Raw genomic sequence first — 24,312 nt, forward strand, 5'->3', positions numbered from 1 at the left:
ATGAGACAACCATCAAGAAAAAACAAGTTTTGACCATATTGGTGTCCACAGTTCAAGATGGTTTTAGGGATCCCTTGGCTTAATAAGAACAACCCATACATTGATTGGCAAAAACATACTTTTTTAGTTTAATTCATGTTTTTGCAAAAAAAGATGTTATGGCATTTGTGTTTTGCTGGTTCTCATGCACATTGCCTTCTAACTGGAAAAGACAATCCTTATCTTTTGGGTGTGATGGGCTAAATACCTGGAAAGTATAGGAATCTTGAAGAAGTGTTTCAAAAGTAAAAGCCATACCCTGCCACTGCATCATCCTTATGATTGCCACATAGGCTATATTACAGATGTGGCATAACCCTGTACACTTTAACTGTCCAAACAAATTCAATTTTGTGGAAGAACAGTACCTTGACAGGTACTTGAATATTGATTTTAATATGCCTTCAAGATGATTAGCAGCTGTCCCCAAAAAGAAAGGGGCCAATCCCACATTTATTGATTAGTGGGCCATTAATGAAATGACAATTAAGAACCATTACCAGTGATTGCACATTTCTGGTTCTTTTGGACCAACTAAAAAATGCGAGAATATATATGAAGTTGGATCTGTGTGGGACCTACCACCTGGTTCGCATCAGGAAAGTGGATGAATAAAGGAGCATGTCCTGTAGGCATCTTCAAATATCAGGTAATGCCCTTCGGGTTGTGCAATGCCCCTGTAGCCTTCCAATACTTTATGAATGATGTCTTTCAAGAATAACTAGTTGTGTGTGCAGTGGTCTGTATTGAAACATCTGATGTATTCTCGATCATTGGAAGCGCATGTACAAAACGGGAAAGCCGTACTGGGACAGCTCCTGAAACACAATTCATAAGCCAAACTAGCTTATGAATTGTGTACTTATCATGCCCAGCAGTTCAAGTTCTTGAGATTCATTTTAACATCAGAGGGAATCAGATTAATGACAGAAAGATGTAAGTAATTGTTCAATGGGCCCCTCCAACCACCATAAAAAGGGGCACAGATCTTTCTTGCTATGTGTCTACCACAAATGTATACCGTCATTTTCAAAGTTGGTTTACCAAATGACATCATTAGGCCATAAAGGAAAAAGATTTGAATGGGGCCAGGAAATGAGAAAGCATTCAAAGAACTAAAAGCCGTGTTTACCATCGCCCCAGTTATATGCCATTTAGACCCTGAAGTCACTTCCGTCATGGAAACTGCTACCTCCAACATAGCAATGGCAGCCATCCTATCACAGATGCATCCCAATATCAGGACCCTTCACCCAGTAGCATTTTGATTAAAAAACATACTCCAACTGAACAGAATTATTCTGGACAAAGAATTACTGGTTATATGACCCTGGTCAAGAGATAGAGGCATCACCTTCTCAGAGCCAAGCGTATAGTTGCAGTCTGTACCAATCACATCAATCTCTAATTCTTGAAGGCATCAAGGGCATTCTTGGCATACCAATGTTGTTGGATGCTTTTCTTCTCAGATTACAATTTCAAAATCATGATGTGGTCAGGAATCAAAATGGCAAGGACAATGCATTAGCACACATCAAAATGGATCAAGTGGAAGAAGTTATTGTACCACCAAGCATCTTCCGAGGAGATAGATTCATGGGAGCATTTCTTTGCAATTATGTGATGGCCTCTCTATGCAAAGCAGTGGGTAAGAATTATTGTACGCTTTAACTGTAAACTCAGACACTAGTTTGTCAGTCACTGAATTATCATATCCCAATGGAGACTTATTCTTACCCACTCCAACCATGCAGTTGGTGGCATTAAGAGAAAAGCATGACTTACTATTGACAGGCCACCCCCGAGTGCACAAAACCCCCTTGAAAATCCAAAAAGGAATCTTATAGCCCATTTTAAAAGATAATGTAAAGGAATATGTGGCTACATATCTTGTCTAGGCTCCACACAATGTCCAAAGACAGGCCCTCTCAGAACTGCTAAAATTGCTGCCTTTATTACCAAGACCATGGCACACGACATACTTGGACTTCATTGTGGAATTACCCATTAGTAATGACCATAGAATGATTCTAGCAGTAGTAGACCATTTGTCTTAAATATCCCACTTTAAATCATTTAAGAAAGAATCAACTGCAAAAGATTTAGCTCACCTTCTGCATCAACACATACCTAGACTTCCCTTGACCACCCTCAGTAATAATCTCAAAAAGGAGGAGACGTTTCTTATTTGGGTTCTGGAAGGACTTGTGCACTGCATTGGGAGTAGATCTCAGGCTGTCCACCATTTCTCTGACCGATGGGCAGACAGAGAGTGTCAGCCAATCATTAAAAAAATACTTCCAATGCATGCTCACAGATAGACCTGGAGTGGTCTGAGATTTTGTGGGCAGGCGAGTGCACATTTAATAACACCTCACATTCTGCCACTGTTGTTCACCCTTCTTCCTCACCTTTAGGTATGACCCTTCAACCTCCCACCTGCACAATCCCTACCAAAGTAGAATCGGTGACCAAATTCCATGTCATCTAAGCAATCTCCAACAAAGCACTGTGAAAAACATGACACACACCAAAGCAGTGTACAAACACAATGCAGACTGCCACCACATGGTGACTCCTTGGCACCAACAAGGGGAACAACTTGGGTTGGCTACAAAACACCTATACTTCGTATGTTCTCACAAAGATACCTATGACCATTCACAGTAGTGGTAAAGGTGGGCAGCTGGGCATTAAAACTAGAATTGCCTCCGCAGCTCTGGATTCACCGTTTTTCAGGTGTCTATTTTGAAATTCGTATATCCTAACATTTGACTAGTGAGGTATGACTGAAATCACAGACTGGGAAACTGAATATGAAGTGCAAAGAGCGCTGGACTCCAAAAGCATCTGGGTGTTACTGTATTAGCTCCATGATTGGAAGGGATTTGGCCTGAAGACAGTGCTTAAAACCAACAAATAAGTTCATGCCCTGAAGTTAGTGCAGAATTTACATTCACAAACCCAAGAGAAACCCAGCCAGAGATGGGGGAACAACTTGGGGGGGGGGGGATGTTATGATCCCTCAACCACCACAGCCACCCTTGACTCTCCAGTGACCACACTCTGTATTCTGAGCCTTCAGAACACTTCATTGTTGATTTTTTGTCATATCTACCAACAAAAATGAAGAAAGAAGGTCAAGTGAGTACTCACAATCAGGTACGAATTTTCAACAAGAACCTGTATTTATAATATTGAATACTTAAGATCACAATATGGGTCTGGATCCAAAGGTAGTACAGACATTACAGAACTTTTGAGTCTTTTTTTATAGGTAATTTCCTGGAAAGAAACGTTGTTTGATAACTGTAATCAAGATAAGTGACACAACATAAAATATAAGGATACTATTAAACACTTGAGACTACAATACCATGTCGGCACCCGGAAGCAGAGAGACAATATAGAACTCCCAATCCACATTTATGAACCAAAAATAAGGGCAGTTTTTGGGACATCAAAGTTGTATATAAAGTGTTGAATTTTACACACTCTGAGCCTGCCTTGTCGGACGACCCAGCCTCATAGTAAGGAAACAATTGGAACTCACTCCATGGAGGCATCTCCACACCCAAATTGAGAATTTCGTGGGAGGGAATCGGGTCTAGGGAGGTTTCTAGTCTGGGAGAGAGCTAAGAAGATTTACATATATCCGTAAATATACAAACACAGATATCAGGATTACCTGAGGGATCTCACAACATACACATGGAGTTATTGAACACCACCACTCACAAATCCTCGTTCCCCTCAAGGGCTCCCATTATCTCTTGTTTCAAACTCATGCACAGGGGCAGCTTCAGCTGTGAATTGAGAATCTCCACAGTGTGTGGGCAGGGATACAAGATTGATTTTACAGAAAGCTAGCCAACAAGAGATGGATTGTTGTGAATCCAAGGGGGATATAGAGGGTGAATAATGGGATAACATCGAGAGGGTAAGCAAATTAATGGAAGTCAATGCATTGGAAAATGTTCAAATATGTGTAGTTCATCAGAGGTTTTTGTGGAACATACATGATTATCTTCAAATTAAGGAAGGGAACTTTCTGCCTTTACATCTAATTCATTAACTAATATTAGTGCAATTATTTTGGGCAATTGCAGTAGCTGTTCTTTAGAATATAATGAAGATGGCCTATACAAACTAAACCTCCAGTCTGGCCATGGGAGTGTATAAGCATAAACACTGCAATTAAAGAAATGCAGCTGTGTCAGTTTATTGCAGGTATTGGAAAGTCCTGCAGGTGTAGCTGAAGTCGTGGGATTTTGGGAGGTGTAGTCAAAAACATCCATAGGGCCATTGGTAGCAGAACCTTGTTTTTGTGGACTCTGACCCTAAACCAGCCATTATATGGTGTGGGTTCAGGTGTGGATATCTTTACCACGGTCAAGATATTGTGGTAAAATGTACAATGGCCCATTCTAACTTATTTTTTAAAGTGGAAGAAATAACAGGGGTCACAGTGTTTTCAGCTGTGTCCCAGTGGAGAACGGGGGGTCACACATATCGCATATTATTAAGAAGAGAGATAGAGGGAGTATCAAATACATATGTTTATGGAACCTTGTTTGGACTTTCCTTTATTTTGCACTGTTGTACTATTGATGTTTGGGTTGTTACTGTTTCCCATTCACATCCCAGTATAGACTGCCCTCGGTCAAAGTTACTGCAAAAGGTGAAGGATGTATATATGTCGGAATTTTGAAGGATTGGGTTATGACATAATCTATGCTTTTGACTAATCCTAATGTGATTAAATTAAAGTTGTGGAAAAAAGATTGGGTGGCTACAATAAACTCATGGGGGGAGTAAAAGGCATACCGAAACTTCACAGTGGAATGCAATGCTGAAACACCCTCCAGAGATACCTGAGAATATTCACTTGTAGCTTTCTGCGTGCACTGTTTTTGAGGGTTAGATTGAACCTGCAGCCCACCAAGGAAATCCTGAGCATCAGAAAACATTGAACAATTACTTACATCTTTCTGTTATTCATCATGATTCCCTCTGATGTTAAAATGAATCTCAAGAACTTGAACAGCTGGGCATGATTAGTACACTTCTCTAGTTTGGCTTATGAATTGTGTTTCAGAAGCTGTCCCAGTACGGCTTTCCCATTTTGTACATGCGCTTCCAATGATCGAGGGACTGGATATGAATTGTAGATTCTGTAGCTCGTGTGAATCCAAGGAGATGCTGTAGCATCTAGCCTTGGTCTTTCCAGGCAGCATTGATAAGCAAACGTTGTACTTGAGTATAACATGCTCTCCATAGATGAATGGTGGAATAGGCTCATTGGTGGAGAGAGAGTGAGCCTCAACATTGTTCTGATCAATTTCTTGGAGGACATCTTTCAAGGAATCAATAACGATGTTGACAATCACTTCTTGGGAGAGTAGGCTGGGCTGGGGGTGCGGCTCCAAGCAATTACCTGATTAATTAATTTAACTATTTTGGTTTTAAGTGTCCGATACTTGTGGCTTTTATTAGTGGAATTGTGCACATGTTTAGGAGTTGAGTTGTCATGTATTATTTCTAATGACATTTTAAATGATTTATCATAACTGGTGAAAGGTTTATGTGTAAGCCAAATCACTAATAAATAAATAAATACAAATATTGCATATCTGTCCGTTTCCCTTTAATGATTGGGATGAATTTTGGATTCTAGAAGTGTGATGGCTGAATAGGCGGTTTAAGCACTACTCATCCTTGTACCCCTGTGGGGTAGAAGACATTTCATCACAGTGTGGCATACCAAAAAATATAGTAAACCCAAATGGCCATAGCAGAAAAAGGATACATTTTCTCCCAGGCTGCCACCAGTTACCAGAGTTGCTTGAGCAGGTCAATACCCGGTTCAACAAGAGGAGGGGTGAAACTCCTTCCTATGCCCTATTATGTCATATTCCATGATGTTAGGCTAAGGCAAGTTGCACTGTGCTAGGGCGCACATCCAGTTTCTGTAATGTGAAGCCAAAAACCCCAGGACTCCCTTCAGATTCCCACCAACACCTCAAAGTCACACCAACCCTCCCACCATTCAGGCTTCTGTGGGGTTATTGTAAAATGCAGCTGGACATGCACCATGATCTAGCAATTGACGAAACCTACAGCACACCAGATGGCAGAAGTGATCGTAAAGCTAACCGTTAGCTTTAAATCCTATAATATTTTGTGCAAACCACTGTCCCAATGTGACTTGAAATTCAATATTTTCTGCTAATTTTACACACATCAACACAAACATTTCTTGTGGATTAACGGGTGGTGGGGGGTTCTCACACAAGCACATTTGCCTGGCCCCCTCAGAGTTTCCGATATTAGCCCTGCCATCTCGATTTGAAGGGTTTGGTTCCCCACCCCCAAAGGTTGGGTCTAATTGTGCCCCCCTCTGCTATCTACAAATGTTAACCACATACTAATTTACAAAACAATAGTTTGCAAGCCAAGTATATGTCACTGCTGCTTTCTTCACAATTCCTGAACCGAATTTCAGATTCTTGCAACAGAAAACTTATTATCATTGATATCAAAAACCTTGGGGTGTATGGTGATGATTTTATTCAGCAATATTTGGGGAACAGTGGGAGACTCTTGAACCTGGCTCTAAAAAATCTTTTTTTTTTCATGCGCTTCCTTCACCTGTAAGATTTAAAGTACATATGTATTCTTCACAACATATTAATTATTCAATTAGATTGATTATTTTTAACTGAATTACATTGCACTTCAAACAATTCGATTTGAAATGGAATCATTGTTGTAGACCTAAGCAAATCCTCTGAAAAATGTGGCTATAAAACAATGGCTACTAACATTAACATACATGTTGATATATTGTTAAAAACTGCAGCGGTTTCGTTCATTACAAAGATCCTTATTCCTTTCTATTAAACAAATAAATAAATAAAAAATAAATACATAAATAAATAAATACATATACACAGAAACATCAATGAAAAAGTGTTTTTCAAAAAATGTGTATCATCTGTTCTGCCAACCCTCTTTCATGATTTTTTTTTCTTTTTTGTTTTTTTCTAATAGGCAATGTCAAACACGGGTATTTAATGACATTGTATTTCTTCTCATCCTTTATAGCTTCAATATAATCTGTCAGTGCAGAGCTAATGTCTTGCTACTTCCCTCATCCACTGATGAGAGATGGTGTTATGTTTAATAATTGGTTTAATGGCACTGCATACGGTGATCCATCCATTGTGAATTTCGCTCCACTTTTTTTTATATAGAAGGAATACCATGAATATTGAATAGGGTCACCACACTGCAATTGTCCTTATTCAAATTCTATAATGCAATCCCATAATATTAATGGTGAAACTAGAGGCAGCTCTGAAAAGATTCTTTTTTTATTTTTAAAGAGGAGAGCGGGAGAGAGTCTCCACAATGTTAATTAGCAGTATGTTGACGTTTTTGCTTCGAAATCCATTATTAATAACAGGTACCTCCAAGGGTTTTCACGTTTGCAATGTCAAACAGTGAACAAAGAAAACGAATATGTATTGCTGTGATGTCAGAGCAGAATTTGATCATTGTGGCTGTGCTATCTATTGAAAAACAGGGGGCCTTTCCTTGCCCTAAATCCCCACAGACCCAAGCAAAGGTAGCGGTTAAAGGCTGGATGCTGTGACACTTACAGTAACATCTTCGATTCCTTCAGCTTCACTTCGATATGAACATATCACAGAAGCAGACAACAAAATACATTAAATACTTGGCACAAAAACATCACACAATTAAAAAAGGAAAAGCAAAAGTATGTGAATCAAAAATATGATGATGATACACAGCGACAGCAGAGTCAGTACCCCGGTAGTCTACTCATACTCCAGCCGCCGCTAGGTGTGGTCAGTAATGATTCCAACTACAACAACCTGAGCATGTCGAAACAGTGACATGTAGACGATGCATCAAAATTGGTACAGAAGATGACCAATCCATTCTCCGACAGGTAACAAGCATGATAGGGCGTCATTTGCTTAAAACATACAACACCTGGCCATATCATTATCTCCAGGACACCAAAGGAAAAAAAGTGTCACAGTTAGACACGCTGTAAGGACCATAATAGACCGATGCGCCCGAGAGCACCACCATTTAGCATCTGAGACAAACCAAACCAGATAGATTACGATTCTTAAACCTCTACCGCTTCACATGATTTTGGCTCACGTGCCAGGCCTATGCCAAATACTTGCTGTTGAATATACTTCAGGCACATCGGCAGCTTTACATCATCAAGCCATTGAATCCTCTGTCGCTCGAATATATCTTTCCCGGAATAGTGACTTCAGGAATCTTCTTCTTGGTCACAGGTATCATGCGCAGATTATAACAAAGTGAACAGGATTCTCGATTAGACTTGGACAAAATGGGCATGCCTCTGACAAATTTGGGTTCCATCTATTGCGAACACTCGCCAGCGGTAGAGTACCTATCCAGAGTCTAAAATACAAAGCTCTTTCATGTTTTGGATTTTAAAAAATCAAGATACTTCTCCTACCCCAGCACTTGCATAAGGGTGCAGTATCTTGTCAACAGAGATTATTGCCCAACCTCAGTCAAGATGGCCCACTCTTCTTTGGCCTCATAGGCACTCTTAACGGCCAGATTGCTCTTAGAGGTCACAATAACCGGGTTAGACCAGAGCTCCCTTAAACCCAAACTATTAACATGAACAAGCCACGGGAGCGACCTTGCTCCTACCTGAGATGATAAATCAGTCATTCTGTCTCTGTATTTCCCCAGCTCATCAGCTGTCAAAGCCTTACCCAATAATAAACCAGCCATGCATTACAGAATAGTTCCATACACTGCCTGCCTGTTACCAAAAACATCAGCAGATTTGGTGTGCAAAAGGTTAATGCAAGGAAATGTTTGAGATATTTATTTTCTACGATCGTGAGCTATGGGCATCCCATGTTTCCCCCAGAGTTCCATGCCAAATATTGCCACCTGTCTAGCGTGTGCCTTATAGGCTAACCGAGAAACCTATACTGCCCCGCCCCCGTGTTCACCAGTAAATCTAGACAATGTTCTACTGTACCTTGCTAGCGTAACTCCAGCTTTAGCCAAACGCACATCCCAGCTGCGATTCGCCGTGACTCCCATACCTAAATAATCGTTACAACGTTCATTCATCACCCGTTTTTTTACGCTGCATATTTTACCCCAAAAATAATTTTTGGTGAAAAAAATAATTTAAAAATATGGGGGGGGCATATAAGGGGTAGTTTTTTGGGGTGGTGTATAGGAGATTAATAATAGGGGAGTGGAGGATTGGGGGGGGCAAATCAAAGATTGTTTTCAGTAAAACATTTTCAGCAAAAAAACTCACGAAAAAAAAAACTGGGGATGAATGAACATAGGACCAAATAATGATATTGTTCGACCTGTTCTCTGGGGCCTTCATCTAGTTCAAGTGCTATCGCTCTCTTTTTCATCCTATAACTAATATTACAAACCATGGACTTTGTCTTTGTGACATTAACCAACATGCCATTCATGTCACACAATTCCGCAAAGGCGCTTCATTCTGCTTTCAGGCCAGCCGGCGTAACATGTGAACATCTGCACTGGTGTTTTTTCCTTTGTTTTAATCAAGGCATCCACCGGCAACACTGGTAACTTCTTGATCACCACATTAATAAAGATACATAACAGTCGAGGGGCCAAAACGCACCCCTAGCACACTCTCAACCCTACCCCTTTTGACTCAGTAATGTTGCCGCCCATGCCTAATCTCACAACGGCTGTGTTCCCTGAATAGAGACTTTTTATGGCCTTCAGAGGTTAAAGAGGTAAGTCAAGGTCTCAAAGTGTGTCCCAGAGATGTGATATTGTTACAATGTCAAAAGCAGTATGCAGGTCGATGAACACGGCATATGCGCTAATTGTTCTAAGGGTGGTCAATTTATTGGGCCTCATTACACGGTAGGCGGTAACCATGGTGCTATTAGCGCCATGGTTGCCGCCGGTATCTTACCGTGTCCGCCTTGGTGGATGGCGGAATTACCGCCCTACTCCAAGGTGAGCGGAGGCCGGTAATTCCCCATTCACCAAGGCACTTCCCCATTCCCATTTTTACCCCCATAGGGCTCAATGGGAATGGGGAAGGAGCTAATTACGGTACCGCAAATTGTGGTACCGTAATTAGCACCAAGATCCCTTAGCGGGCCCGTTCCTTAACGGCTGGTAAAACCAGCCGTTAAGGTCGGGTCCCGCAAAGGGACCTCGTAGTAAGGCGGTAAGGGTTTACCTGTACCGGTGCCCTTACCGGTACCGGTAAACTCTTACCGCCTACCGTGTAATGAGGCCCATTGTATTTTAGAAAAAGGCAGACATTCTGATTGTACTTACTCTGCTACTGCAACTTCTTTCCACCATGTGCCAAAACTCGAGCAAAAGGGTGAAAATGTGAGTGCTAAAATGCCACCACATCCTTCTTCCTTTGCCTCCCCTAGGATTCAACAGAGCAGAGGGATGTGTTGGAAGGTTAGGAACTTGATATGAGATCACTGTTTCCTATTATAGGAAACCCACATTCTTCAGGAACATGCAAGACAGATGCTGGCCTTAGCAGCATCTGCTAAATTGGCATCTGCATTAAGTGCACTGAACAACTTTGTTAGTGTAGAACGTTTCTGAGCCCTCACACAGCTGGCCTCCTGTGATAATTTCACCATTGAAATTATCTCTGGGGGATGTTTACACACATTTTCACACTGACCACAGTAAAGAACGTTCCGCAAATATTCTAGGATTTGAGTTTAGAATAGTAAATAACACCAGTCGTAGAATCTGTTTCGAAGGCTCACCTCCTTGCGGACATTTTGCAGGCAACATTTTCAAATTGAATCGCTCAGCCATATGTGCATGAAGGAACTCCAGGTGTTCAAAATCCAGCATGACAATGATGGCTTAGAAGAGTGTCTAAACAATTAATGGGTTCTCGCTATCCTCCAGTTGGGTGGAGAGATCTCAGGTCATTGGCATTATACATGGGATGTCTGTGACTAGCATCTTGGCCTTCAGGCACCCAGTGATGTTCGTGTTGCATCCAAGTGGGCCAGCTATCCTTTTGGCTCAGTCATGCTCATAGTCTGCACAATGCATGTGGTCATCAATCAGGCCACATGTGGGTACAGAGGTTGTTGAGGCCAATGAGGTTTGGTGGTACTCACCATGTTGTGCTCCCTGACTGATGAGAGTTGAGCTATGCCTGTTGGGGAGGGACCATGGACCCAACTAAAACTCCTGATCAAGTGACACACTTTGTGAAATACCACTTTGATACATATCATAATTGCTTTTACTCACAGCATGCCATAGTGTAAGGGTCTGACCTCCCTTGTGCCGTCATTGATAGGACCATTGCGTATACTGTGTTATTACCAATTTTAGTTTCATTACATGGCCACGGTAGTGGCCATGTAGTTATGGTTAAGTTGGTGTTTCCATAGGAAGAGCACTTTTTGGGTGGCTTATAACTTCGCTCCCCCTGGACGAATCCTCACCAAACTTTGCAAACAATGTATGTGGCCCACTCTGAATGTCTTTGCAAAGTCTGGTGAGGATTCGTCCAGGGGGGGAAAAGTTATAGGGGGGGTCCCAAAACTTTTTTTTTTCCCATAGACTGAATGGGAAAAAACTTTGCGCATTGCTACAGCCGAACCGCTGGACGGATTTACAGCAAATTTGCGGCAGGAGCGGCAGCCTGGTCCCGAAAGCGTGCTTTTGCAAATTTGGTGTAAATCCGTCCAGTCGTTTTTTAAAAAATGACCAAAATGTAAGGCAAAAAAATTGGTGATATCTGTGTTCGCTACGGGGACGGACTTCCCTGTTCGCTCCGCGGACAGCACCCCGATTGGCCCAGCGGCTTGCGTCATGTCCGCGGACATGTGACGTGTTCGCTGATTGGGCGGCGTGGTGCGTGATGCATCTTGCATTTGCGGACGTCCGTGGACAGCGCGGTGAAAGTTTGTTCAAAATGTCTATTTAGTAGTAGAGTGTGTTGGTGTGTAAAAGTCTTTGGGGAGGATCGGGGAGTATGAGATAGGTTCATAGTTGTATTTTATTTATGTGCTAGACGCTTTTGTTGTGTTCGATTTGTCTGCGGACAACACGGCTGTTCTGGAATGTTCATAAATAAACAGAATGGATTCGGTGTCAACTTGAAAGTGTTCTAAGAACACTCGTGGGGTCTTGGAATGTTTGCAGGCGGTGTCCTGGAGACGTTGTCTGTATTGTTCGTTGGCAAGGTGAAAATGTTTTAAGAACAATCGCGGTGTCTTGAAATGTTTGTACATAAAGAAAATGGGGATGTCCTGAGGACGCTGTTTGTATTGTCCTCTGGCAAGTTGAATGTGTCCTAGGACCTTCCCCCTGTCCACGGACATCAAAATGGTTGCAATGCTTGCATCTATGGGTGTGATATGCTGCAGTGGTTGTGGCCAGGGTATAGAATGTTGGGTGCATGGCCATTTGGCCATGCACCCAAGAGTGTATGGCATGGCCACAACCACCACAGCATATCACACCCATAGTGGCTTTTAACTTTGGGTCAAAAACTAATTTATAAGAAACAATTTTATAAGCTTGTATGGGTGTGATATGGTGCGATGGTTGTATTTATCTTGTTATACTTACTATTTGGTTTAGTAACGGGAGTCCATGTTTTTCTTGTCCATTTCTGTAATAAAAGAAAATAGCATGTTAGTATTAGTATTTTATAATGACTTATTACATTGCACAATCAACATTTTCTTCTTTTTATTGACCCTCATATTTAGTAGATTACAAACCAGAGTACTGTGCAATTTGCAAAGTTTCTGTGTTTGTTGCTAAAATCATTGGGTCCGTGGGAGAAAAAAAATCCATGTTGGATTAAAAAAAAAACCCTTTTTCTGTTATGCTACAGTTTATTTATTTGTTTGTTTTCCGCGTTTACTTGTTCTTTCTGCCTAATGCTTTATGCATTGGATTGTTTCAGTTTTTGTGAGCAGTAAGATATTAGGTATTTGTTTGGATATTGTAAAATTTTGGCCCAGTTAGATACCAGTAGGCGTATTCTAACTGTTTATGTTTTGATATAATTTCGTGGTATTGATTTATCTGTTTGCATATTTGTAAATTTTGGGACAGTTAGATACCAATTGGCGTATTCTAACTGTCTATTTTTTGCTCTATTTGAGTGGCATTAATTTATCTGATTAGTTGTAGAATCTTTGGGCAGTTAGATAGGTTTTGAAATATTGTGACAGTTTACATTTTTTTACTACAAGTGTACTTAAGGTTTAAGTACAGTTCAGTTATCAAATTTTGGTTTTAAGAACATTAAATACGCGTTTGTAAGATTAGCTGGTAATCTCTGCTTTAGAGTAACGGTACTATCATTACATTCAAACCATCCACATTTTTTTTTTATATATGCAGTGTAGTGCCCTGAGTTGGTTGTGGCTCCTGCGTGGTAGATTATACCTATTGTTGTGAAGGTTTTCCTACCAAGTGATATTTGACCATGTGTGAATCCAGTCAGCTTGCAGTTGTTTATCGTACCATCTGCATTGTAAGGTAGAAGTATTAGTATTACGTATTTACTATGTGTTTGTATTAGTAATGTGGAGCGATTATCCGAATTGCAGGTAGAACATAATCTACCGTGGTTTGCATTTTGTACAAGTTGCTGAAATGGTACGGATTCCCAATTAGGTATTGATATATAGACAAAGCGCTCATTGGGGATTTGTTCTTGTGTCACATTGTTGCAGAGAGTGCATGTATGTTTCCACATGTATGAAATCTTGAAGATTTCATTTATAGGTATGTTTTTGTTTTCCAGTACTAATAGTAAGTACATTACACCAATTCTTGTGGATCTTCCTGTGAGTTTATAGTGAATTTCACCATTCCAGCACAGTAGTCCAATGGTTGTCTTATTTCAAAAACACTATACGTGTTGTCAGGATTGTTTGCTGCATTTCTGTGAAGTACTAACATTTGCAAACACAATGGGTGTGTACTGTGTAAGTAAATGTTGTCAACAATTGGTGGTAATTGAAATAGAATATTCATTGCTACATTTGCGTAGCAACTTACACCAACTATATTTGAGAATTTAAATGGTCCAGGTAGTTCTGTATCTAACTGCTTTTTTTGGAGTTTGTCTTCCTTCTTTAAAGAAGTACCTGGTTTACTTTCCCTAATTGATTCTTTTTTGCTTGTGGTACTTGATGAAGTTTTAGTTTCTTTTAGTCTCTTTGGAGGATTTGCAGTGACATCCTGTTGCATTTCTATTTGATTTAGTTTTCTTTTAGAACATTTTCGTTTTTGTGGAACAGGATATGTTTGTAGATGGGGGGTGTATAGTGAACAAAGTCTATTGTATTCTAAAATGCAAGGAATATCAGCGTTTACTTTACTTGCATCAAAGTTTATTAGAAATAGACCGTCAATTGTACGTAGGCGTGACAGTGCTACTTAGCTCATGCCTTCTTTAAAGACTGTGTTACCAATGTCTATCATTGCTTTGTCTAGAGTAAGACCTTGTGATTTATGAATGGTGACTGCGTATGCAAGAGTTAGAGAAAATTGTTCTAGGCGTACATACATGTCTTTGAAGAGAAGGAATCGAGCTGTTGAGCGTCCTATTCTTTTTACTTATGAAAGTTTGTCAAAGAGAATATTGACAAACTGAATTTTGTTGTCACGTGGGTATGTTTGAAAGCCAACAACTGTACACAGTGCTCCATTAACTAGTCCTTGGTCCACGTCAAGGTTACGTTTAAGCATTACTCTGCAATTTAAGGATAATTTTAATATCTTTTCCAAGCCTGCTGTGTTTGAGATTGATTTTTCTAAACTATTTAGTCTTGCTGTGGCTTGGTCACACATGGGTAGTGTAATTCCATGTACATCTAGTTTGTCTGTGGCGCTAATTTCCAGAATTGGTTGCATTTCTTTGCTTAACATTATTTCATCGAATTTGAAACAGCTTGCAAGAGTTGGCATTAAGGCCATACAATTGACATTTTTGTGGGCTAATTGTTCCATAACATCTGTAGCACATGATTTATCACCATAAAGTGCATGAATGTGCCGGGTTTTCAATATTGCTTCTGCTTCTCTAGAAAGTATACCAACTCTGATACTTTTTAAGATGTTGGCATAAGTGAGATCTGCGGATTGGCGCATGTTTTCTGTTAATTCTCTGTATTGGAAATGTTGCCAAAGGTTGACATTTCCAATGTTGCCAACAGTTTTACGGCAGAGTTTGTGTCCTAATGTTTTAAAAATAGGCTCACCTTTTACAGGTGTCAATTGAAGAAGATCTCCGAAAACAATCATGTTTTTTCCTGCAAAGAGCTCTTCATAGTTTGTTTTGAGTACTTCTTGTAATCTGAGGTGAATCAAAGTCAACATTAGGTTGGACACCATGCTCACTTCATCTATTAGTAGCATTTTCATTTGTTTCAATACTCTGCGTAGTTCCATTGCAGCTTCTGCAGAAAGTTTGTAATAATCTAACTTGTTTTGGTGTTCTACTGGCAGGAGTAGTAATCAGTGTAAAGTGACACCACCTATGTTGAAGGCAGCTAAACCTGTGGGGGCAGTGACAACAGCTGACAGTTTGTTGTTTGTCAATTGTTGAAGGAACTTACTGATGATTTTGATTAGGAATGTTTTGCCAGAACCAGCTTCACCACTGACATACAATAGTATAGGTTTGTTATTTTGGCAGGTGCATTCTTTGTTTTCATGTTGCACACCATGCGCAATTTCTTTTGTTATTTCTTGAAAAATGCTACGTTGCTCTTTGTTTAGTTTTGATTGTAGTGTAGTTAAGTCTTGTTTATCCTCATAGTGACACATGGTGTTTCTACTTCTATCATAGCTAATTCTGCCTCATTTGTTATTAGTGGTTCTCCCAGTGGTTCTTGGCTTCCTGTGACAGAAGGTTGACTACTGTCAGGAGTGTCCTTATCTAGTTGGGCCTGGAGTTCCTCTTCGTGTTGCTGTTCATTGTGCAACATTGTTTTGTCCTGTGCAAAGTTTACATCAGTTATACTGCTTTCATTGGCTTTGAAAGCGTCTTCATATGAGTCATAGGTATCTAGTATTTCTTCTTTTCTCCATGGTTTGAAGAGTTATAGCAGGGACATGTAATATACTTCTTTATGTTGAGGAGTCTTTAATGACAATTAAATATGATTAATTTACTTTGGTTTGGTGAGTTTTACTAAGCTACCATCACAGTTTGTCACTTTGTATTTACAGTTTTGCTCATCAGGTTTTATATTATTTTTGTATGTGTAGTTTTGGGCTATGTGGTATAGACACATGGTTTCCAAAGTGGTACTCCTGTTTGGGTAGTATGTGTCCAATAAATTGTTTTTTAAAATGTCTTGGCTGTTGGGATCATGTTTGGCTATTGTTTCTATATCTTCGTATGATTTTAGAACTCTTTTTCTAGATTTTACTGGACCAAGACTTAGCCATACTATATTTGCAGATTTACCATACAATGCAGTACCAGTTAATCGATCAGCTGCTTCATAGGATCCACATTCTCTATGGGACAGCATTTTTATGCCCAAGCTGTATAATTTCTGAGACACTGTTTTATCTGATGACAGGTCATTCCAGAGGTCTTGGAGCTCTGTCTTTTCTGATTTGGTTAAGTATGCTGTGACTTATCGTGCAACTGCAGTAGAATTGTCTGCAATGTACTGCACATCTATGTTTGCATTCCACAAGTGGGCAATGATTACATTGTAATCATTGATATATTTTTCTTCTTCTTTTCTTTTTATGCAATATGTATTTTTAGGTGACTTATCTCTAACACTATGTCTAACTGAAGACATGAGGTTGTTCACTTGACCTGTATTTGTAACTGGTCTAGGGAAACCAAATCGGCATTTGGTGTAGTATTTCCCTTTGTTTTTGTATTTGCGACGACAATATTTGCCACATTTGTGTCTTTGGAATTGTAAGATTTTTGCATGAAGATCACTATTTGTGGATTCTGACGGAATTTCACAAGTGACATATTTTTCAATAAACTGTAAAACAGTGGCATCACTGTATTGACCAAATTTAGGAGCATCTTTAATCCATAAAAGCATGTGGACATGTGGCGCTCCTCTGGCTTGGTATTCTTTTCTCCAAAAGAAGTGTTGCACTTCTCCAAGGGGAGGAACAGTTTTATTACAAATAAAATGTAGCATAGCAATGAAGCGATGGTGAAAATATCTAGAAACATTAACAGGATCCTGAGAACAAAGTTCTCCAGGTGTTAGTATATCTATGTTTGTTTTGTTTTCGTTTGATATGCGTAGGAAAGCATGTAAATCTTCCCATGCATATTCTGCGCAACTTAATGTAACAAACCAAGTGGGTGGGCCAAGGTTTCTGATCATACAACGCACATCTCCATGGCGTCAAAACCAGTACTCTTTAGTACCTTGCATATTTGCTAATAGATTTGTAAGATTTGCCTGTAAAACCTCATCTTTTTGTTAAACTTTTTGTAATAATTGTGTGGCTGTCATATTTTGAAAGTGTGATCCTGATTTTATTATGTGTGCAACTCCGTAACATAAAGTTGCTAGTTCACTTTCACAGAGTAGGTGGAATATGTATTCCACATTTTGTCGAAATCTGGGATCTTCAGAATTCATTTGTAATGAGCGATATTCTGATGCTGATATTTGAACAGGTCTATCATCGTATCTTCCTCCTTTGCCAGTAGGAAAGAGTAGAGGAAAAGCACGTGCTTCTATACTTTTTTCCCATATGCTGATTGGTGATTCTTTTGTTTGACGCATTTGGTACGTTTCCAGTGCATCTTCTATGGTGTCATTAGTGTGCAATGGGTGAATTGTATATTGGTCTAAAGTGTTTGCTATTGTAGCAGGATCTAGGAGCTCAAATTGACCAGTTTCTTGTGTCTCTTGAATTATTTCAGTTGTATCTTTCAAGTTTTCTTCAATATTAATTTCTTTGTAATAATCACTATTCTCTTTGAGATATTGCAGGGCTTCTCTAACTTTATGTAAATCTACCAGTTGTTGCCAATTTTTTTTTGTCTTTTGTAGGTACTCCATTTACCAAGATAATTAAAGATTGTTGCATTGGACGTTGCACTCCGAGAGTGTGCACATTTTCTTTTAGATCTAATGGTAAATACACTACTTTTCCACGAATACCTTTCACTAATTCAGAGGGAGGTAATTTTGCAGTTTTTGGTTGAAGGCGTATTATTGCTTGAAATGGATGAACTGTTTGAATTATGATGCTCTGATATAAATTAAGTTGTTGAAGGAGTTTTGGTAGTGGATGTAATTCCAAGTTATTTGAGAAAGCACGTGTCAAGCCCACGCCGCTGGCGCACGCATTGGCAATCATCATGGCTTACTTGGTACTCATTTATTCTCCTAATACTCCTTGAACAACTCCTTTTCACGCCTGGGTCTTTTATTTCCATTTGCTCAACTTTGGTTCTTTTTTATTTTATTTTACTCAATTAACTACATTTACCATAATGCACCTGGTTGCAGTCCTCAATTCCTGGCTATTCTCATTCATCGTTATTGGGACCACAATCCCCAGAAGCCCTAGCGGCCAGTGCTGCTTCCACCTGCTCAGGACCAGAGAGGGAGGAGGCAGATTGTCTTCAGGTGTGCTGCTACAGGTGCTGTCAATTAGCCTGCCTCAGAACAGGGCAGGGCTGTATATAAGCAGCTGCCTGCAGGAGCACAGTGTCTTGCATCTTGAGTTCTCCCCGCTCCTGTTTGCCTTGACCATTAACTTTGTATGCTGTTCCTGTTGCTGCATTATCCTGTTTTGTTCCAGTGCCCTTTCCGGGCTCCCTGCCTTGCAGCTGATCATGCTCTGCTGCCTTCTGCCTACAGCCCTTGTTCTCTGGGCTTCTTGCCCTGCAGCCTATTACAGTCCTCTGCAGCCCTCTACAGTCAGCGGCCCTGTTCCTCTGGGCTCACTCCTTGCTGCCCTGCTCCTCTGGGCTCCTTGCCCTGCAGCCTGCCTCACTTCGGCTGCCTACAGTCCTTGTCCTCTGAGCTCCCGGCCCTGCAGCCTACCTCACTCCGGCTGCCTACAGTCCTAGTCCTCTGCAGCCCGCCTTGCAGCCTGCCTCACTCCGGCTGCCTACAATCGTCCTCTGGGCTCCCTGCCCTGCAGCCTGCTTCACTCCGGCTGCCTACAGTTCTCGTCCTCTGCAGCCCGCCTTGCAGCCTGCCTCACTCCGGCTGCCTACAATCCTTGTCCTCTGGGCTCCCTGCCCTGCAGCCTGCCTCACTCCGGATACCTACAGCCCTTGTCCTCTGGGCTCCCTACTGTGCAGCTTGCAACCTTCTGCTGTCTCCAAGCCCTTGTTCCCTGGGTTCCCTACCTTGCAGCCTGCACCTCTTCGCTGCCTACAGCCCTGCTCCTCTGGGCTCCCTACCTAGCGGCCCTATTCTTTTGGGCTCTCTGTCTGTCGCCTACTACTAATCTCTCTCTATCCTGTTCTTCTGGACTCCATGCCTGTCAGCCCACTACAGTCCTCCGCAGTCCAATACAGTTTGCCTGCACCTAGTGCCACTCTTGACTGCAGACCTGCTTCCTACTTTGCAGCCTTCTGTTTTTCTGACTGCTGCTCCTTGTTCTCTTCCTTGAGACCTCTGTACTCCACCTTAGGTTATCTATTTCAGTCTAACTGCCTTTCCTTCATTTCCTTCTGCTAGATTGCTCATTGACTTCCTTTTCGCTGGATATTTCTGTTCTTGTCTTCTCATGTGTCTTATGTAATCCCTTTGTACAGAGCTTGCCTGTTGGTTTCCGGCAGGCAACCTCTGCCCCTTCCTTTGTCGCGTTTTCAGTGTTACAGACACGCACTGCTGTTGTTCCCAGCCATGAGCATACAGCGTGGGCCTCTGTTATAGCAATCTGTGCAGAAGGTTGGAGTTTCCTAAGGTTCGTGGAACACTCTTTCCCATTTCAGCATACACCCCAAGAGGGAATCCAGTTTGTTTGTACCTTTGCATCTTTTGCCCCTTTTGGCTCACAGCTACTGTTTCCTACTCTCCTTTCTTGTTGAACTTCCTGCTGTGTGCGCTTATCTGCTACCTTACCTCAGCACAGCCACCCAAACCCTACTTGGGTACACTGTGCAACTCTTGACAGAGTGCCATTCCTGACAGAATGCAAGACCAAAAAGATTCTTGTCCCATAGGCAGGAAGGGCACACACAGACCAAAGATGCTTTCTTTTCGGTTCAAGAAACCTCTGCAAAAATCTAAAGTTTTCTTAAGGACTACAAACAAAAACCATAGTTTAAAAGACAGACTCGCCCTAGTAAACAAAGGTTTACAAGCACAGTACTACACTCACTGGCTCGCTGACCCTCCCATGTGTAACTACTATGACATTTGCAACTATGATCCGCAGTCTCTATCTGTAGAAGAACTACAGCAAGAAAATTAATTCCTGCAGATTTTGTTAGCCCAACCACTGGAAAACACTCATGGTTTTTCTGGCATTTCTTCTGACACTGCATTCGACATTCAGCCGGTACACGAACCTTGTATTCCTTTATCCAAGGCTACCCGGTCTCAGGACCAATGTCATAACACTGCTACAGCCAAGGATATTGCACTCATTGTGGCAGACTCTCAACCAGAGTACGCTGTTGCCAAAGTGATATGCTCAAGATCAGCTTGGCAAGCTACACAACCTCCCCTGACTGCTGTAAACACTCATTTAACCAGACAAGGCATTCAGTATCCTGAGGTTAGTGCAGCTGGTCCTGGGTACAAAAGACCAATACTGACCATCGGTTGTCTTAATGCTTCCCCAGTAACTACTAACCATGATAACTCTAAGGTCAGTCTTCCTATTGCAACACCCAAATTTTCTGCTGCACCAGATTCTGAAGCTGTAGAACAGCTCTTGTTACAAGAACAACTCTTAAGCCTAAAAAGACAAATCGAAGACCTCTATGATGAATTTGTCTATCTGCATTACCAGACCATCTGACACTATGTCCAACACCCGATATTCTGTCTTTAGAGTTTAACAGATTAAGGCCTGTACTGGTAACACAGAAGAGGATACAGACTTATACAGAGCAGTTGGAAGACCTGAACTTGGCTTATACATACCAGTTAAAGCTTGACACTGCTCATCACTTACTAGCCACAGTAACACAGGCTGTCGTTCAGATAGTGAAGAATGGACTCCTCCAGTGGGCCAGATCGCTCACATGGCCATTACACCAAAGATCAAGTGTAATCATCTGACTGGACATTCCGCTGAGTCAAAGGATTGTTCCATTCTTGCCCTTGATGTCAGTCCTTTACTCCCACTTACAGCCTCTACTGAAGTGTCCAGATCTGAGATGTATTCTGCTTCTATAAACATTGGCACTCCTGACCAGGAGTCAGATCCTGAAACATACCCAGTATCTGTCTGGAATCCAACTTTGCCTACTGTCAATACCCCAGATCCATGTATCAACTTGGGCACACAAGACTTTGCAGGCCAGCCTTCGGAAGGCTTACCCTTTCCTGGTCCTACATCCACCATGCTACATGTTACAAGATCTGCTAGCCCAATCTCTCCCCCTGCTAGTACTCCTGAATCTGCTACTGATGCCTCATCTCAGATCACTCCTACTGCAGTCGAAGCACCCCCTTCCTCTGTGCCTGCAAGGACAGTACCTGTTGCAAAGCCAGTTAAAAGTTCTCCTATTAAGGCTACAGCTCCGGTAGATCCTGTTGATGCCACTGCAGCACCTAAACTACCAGTCACGACACCATCAGTCTCAGTTGCGTCCCTGTCGGCTGGTGCTCCTGTGACACCTATACTTCCAGCTGTTACAGTATCTGAACTTCCTACTGCCATTCCTGATTTTCCTGCAACTCATGGTGTTCCTGCAACATTTGTTACTTCTGAAGTCTCTGTCGCAAATCTTCATGTTGCCATTGCTGCTTCTGACTATTTGGACGACCTTCCTAGAGCAACCAATTCAGCTGAATCTCTAGTTCCACCTTTCAGCACTGTACCATTGCCAGTCCTACGGAAGACCACTTCTTTCAAAGCAATATATGCCATGGAGTCTGCAGCACATCTCCACAGTTCCTCAGTTCATGAACGCACTGTTGGGTTTTTGGTCCCTAAGAAGTTGTCTTTTCTGAATTATACCTCAAAGGTTCAAAACATTGGTAATGTCTCCTCCCTTCAAGACTCTCACCTTGCAGCATTAAACAGTTTTTGGTGCTTCATGATGTGCCTTTTTAGTATAAGACTCTCTTGCGGTGTGACAGGCCTTGGAGGTGCTCTTCTTGTTGGTCAGTCTTCAGGGGGCCTGGAGAGGGGCATGGAGAGGGGCTTACTGGCAACCATCATGGCTTACTTGGTACTCATTTATCCTCCTAATACTCCTTGAACAACTCCTTTTCATGCCTGGGTCTTTTATTTCCATTTGCTCAACTTTGGTTCTTTCTTATTTTATTTTACTCAATTAACTACATTTACCATAATGCATCTGGTTGCAGTCCTCAATTCCTGGCTATTCTCATTTATCGTTATTGGGACCACAATCCCCAGAAGCCCTAGCGGCCAGTGCTGCTTCCACCTGCTCAGGAACAGAGAGGGAGGAGGCAGATTGTCTTCAGGTGTGCTGCTACAGGTGCTGTCAATTAGCCTGCCTCAGAACAGGGCAGGGCTGTATATAAGCAGCTGCCTGCAGGAGCACAGTGTCTTGCATCTTGAGTTCTCCCCGCTCCTGTTTGTCTTGACCCTTAACTTTGTATGCTGTTCCTGTTGCTGCATTATCCTGTTTTGTTCCAGTGCCCTTTCCGGGCTCCCTGCCTTGTAGCCGATCACGCTCTGCTGCCTTCCTCCTACAGCCCTTGTTCTCTGGGCTTCCTGCCTTGCAGCCTATTACAGTCCTCTGCAGCCCTCTACAGTCAGCGACCCTGCTCCTCTGGGCTCACTCCTTGCTGCCCTGCTCCTCTGGGCTCCTTGCCCTGCAGCCTGCCTCACTCCGGCTGCCTACAGTCCTTGTCCTCTGGGCTCCCGGCCCTGCAGCCTACCTCACTCCGGCTGCCTACAGTCCTAGTCCTCTGCAGCCCGCCTTGCAGCTGCCTCACTCCGGCTGCCTACAATCCTTGTCCTCTGGGCTCCCTGCCCTGCAGCCTGCCTCACTCTGGCTGCCTACCGTCCTTGTCCTCTGGGCTCCCTGCTCTGCAACCTGCTTCACTCCGGCTGCCTACAGTCCTAGTCCTCTGCTGCCCGCCTTGCAGCCTGCCTTACTCCGGCTGCCTACAATCCTAGTCCTCTGGGCTCCCTGCCCTGCAGCCTGCCTCACTCCGGCTACCTACAGCCCTTGTCCTCTGGGCTCCCTACCGTGCAGCTTGCAACCTTCTGCTGTCTCCAAGCCCTTGTTCCCTGGGTTCCCTACCTTGCAGCCTGCACCTCTTCGCTACTACAGTCCTCCGCAGTCCAATACAGTTTGCCTGCACCTAGTGCCACTCTTGACTGCAGACCTGCTTCCTACTTTGCAGCCTTCTGGTTTTCTGACTGCTGCTCCTTGTTCTCTTCCTTGAGACCTCTGTACTCCACCTTAGGTTATCTATTTCAGTCTAACTGCCTTTACTTCATTTCCTTCTGCTAGATTGCTCATTGACTTCCTTTTCGCTGGATATTTCTGTTCTTGTCTTCTCATGTGTCTTATGTAATCCCTTTGTACAGAGCTTGCCTGTTGGTTTCCGGCAGGCAACCTCTGCCCCTTCCTTTGTCGCGTTGTCAGTGTTACAGACACCCACTGCTGTTGTTCCCAGCCATGAGCATACAGCGTGGGCCTCTGTTATAGCAATCTGTGCAGAAGGTTGGAGTTTCCTAAGGTTCGTGGAACACTCTTTCCCATTTCAGCATACACCCCAAGAGGGAATCCAGTTTGTTTGTACCTTTGTATCTTTTGCCCCTTTTGGCTCACAGCTACTGTTTCCTACTCTTCTTTCTTCTTGAACTTCCTGCTGTGTGTGCTTATCTGCTCCCTTACCTCAGCAAAGCCACCCAAACCCTACTTGGGTACCCTGTGCCATTCTTGACAGAGTGCCATTCCTGACAGCACGTGAAGGAGTTTTTGTTGTTGTCAAGTTTGGTAGTGCAGTAACTGCAAAGTATTATGGGGTCAGTTATTTCGTATTTGTTTTCTGCTATAAGGTAGAGAGCTAATTCAAA

Source organism: Ambystoma mexicanum, chromosome 7p (genome assembly GCF_040938575.1).
Source record: "Ambystoma mexicanum isolate Mex_15411 chromosome 7p, UKY_AmexF1_1, whole genome shotgun sequence".
Lineage (NCBI taxonomy): Eukaryota > Metazoa > Chordata > Amphibia > Caudata > Ambystomatidae > Ambystoma > Ambystoma mexicanum.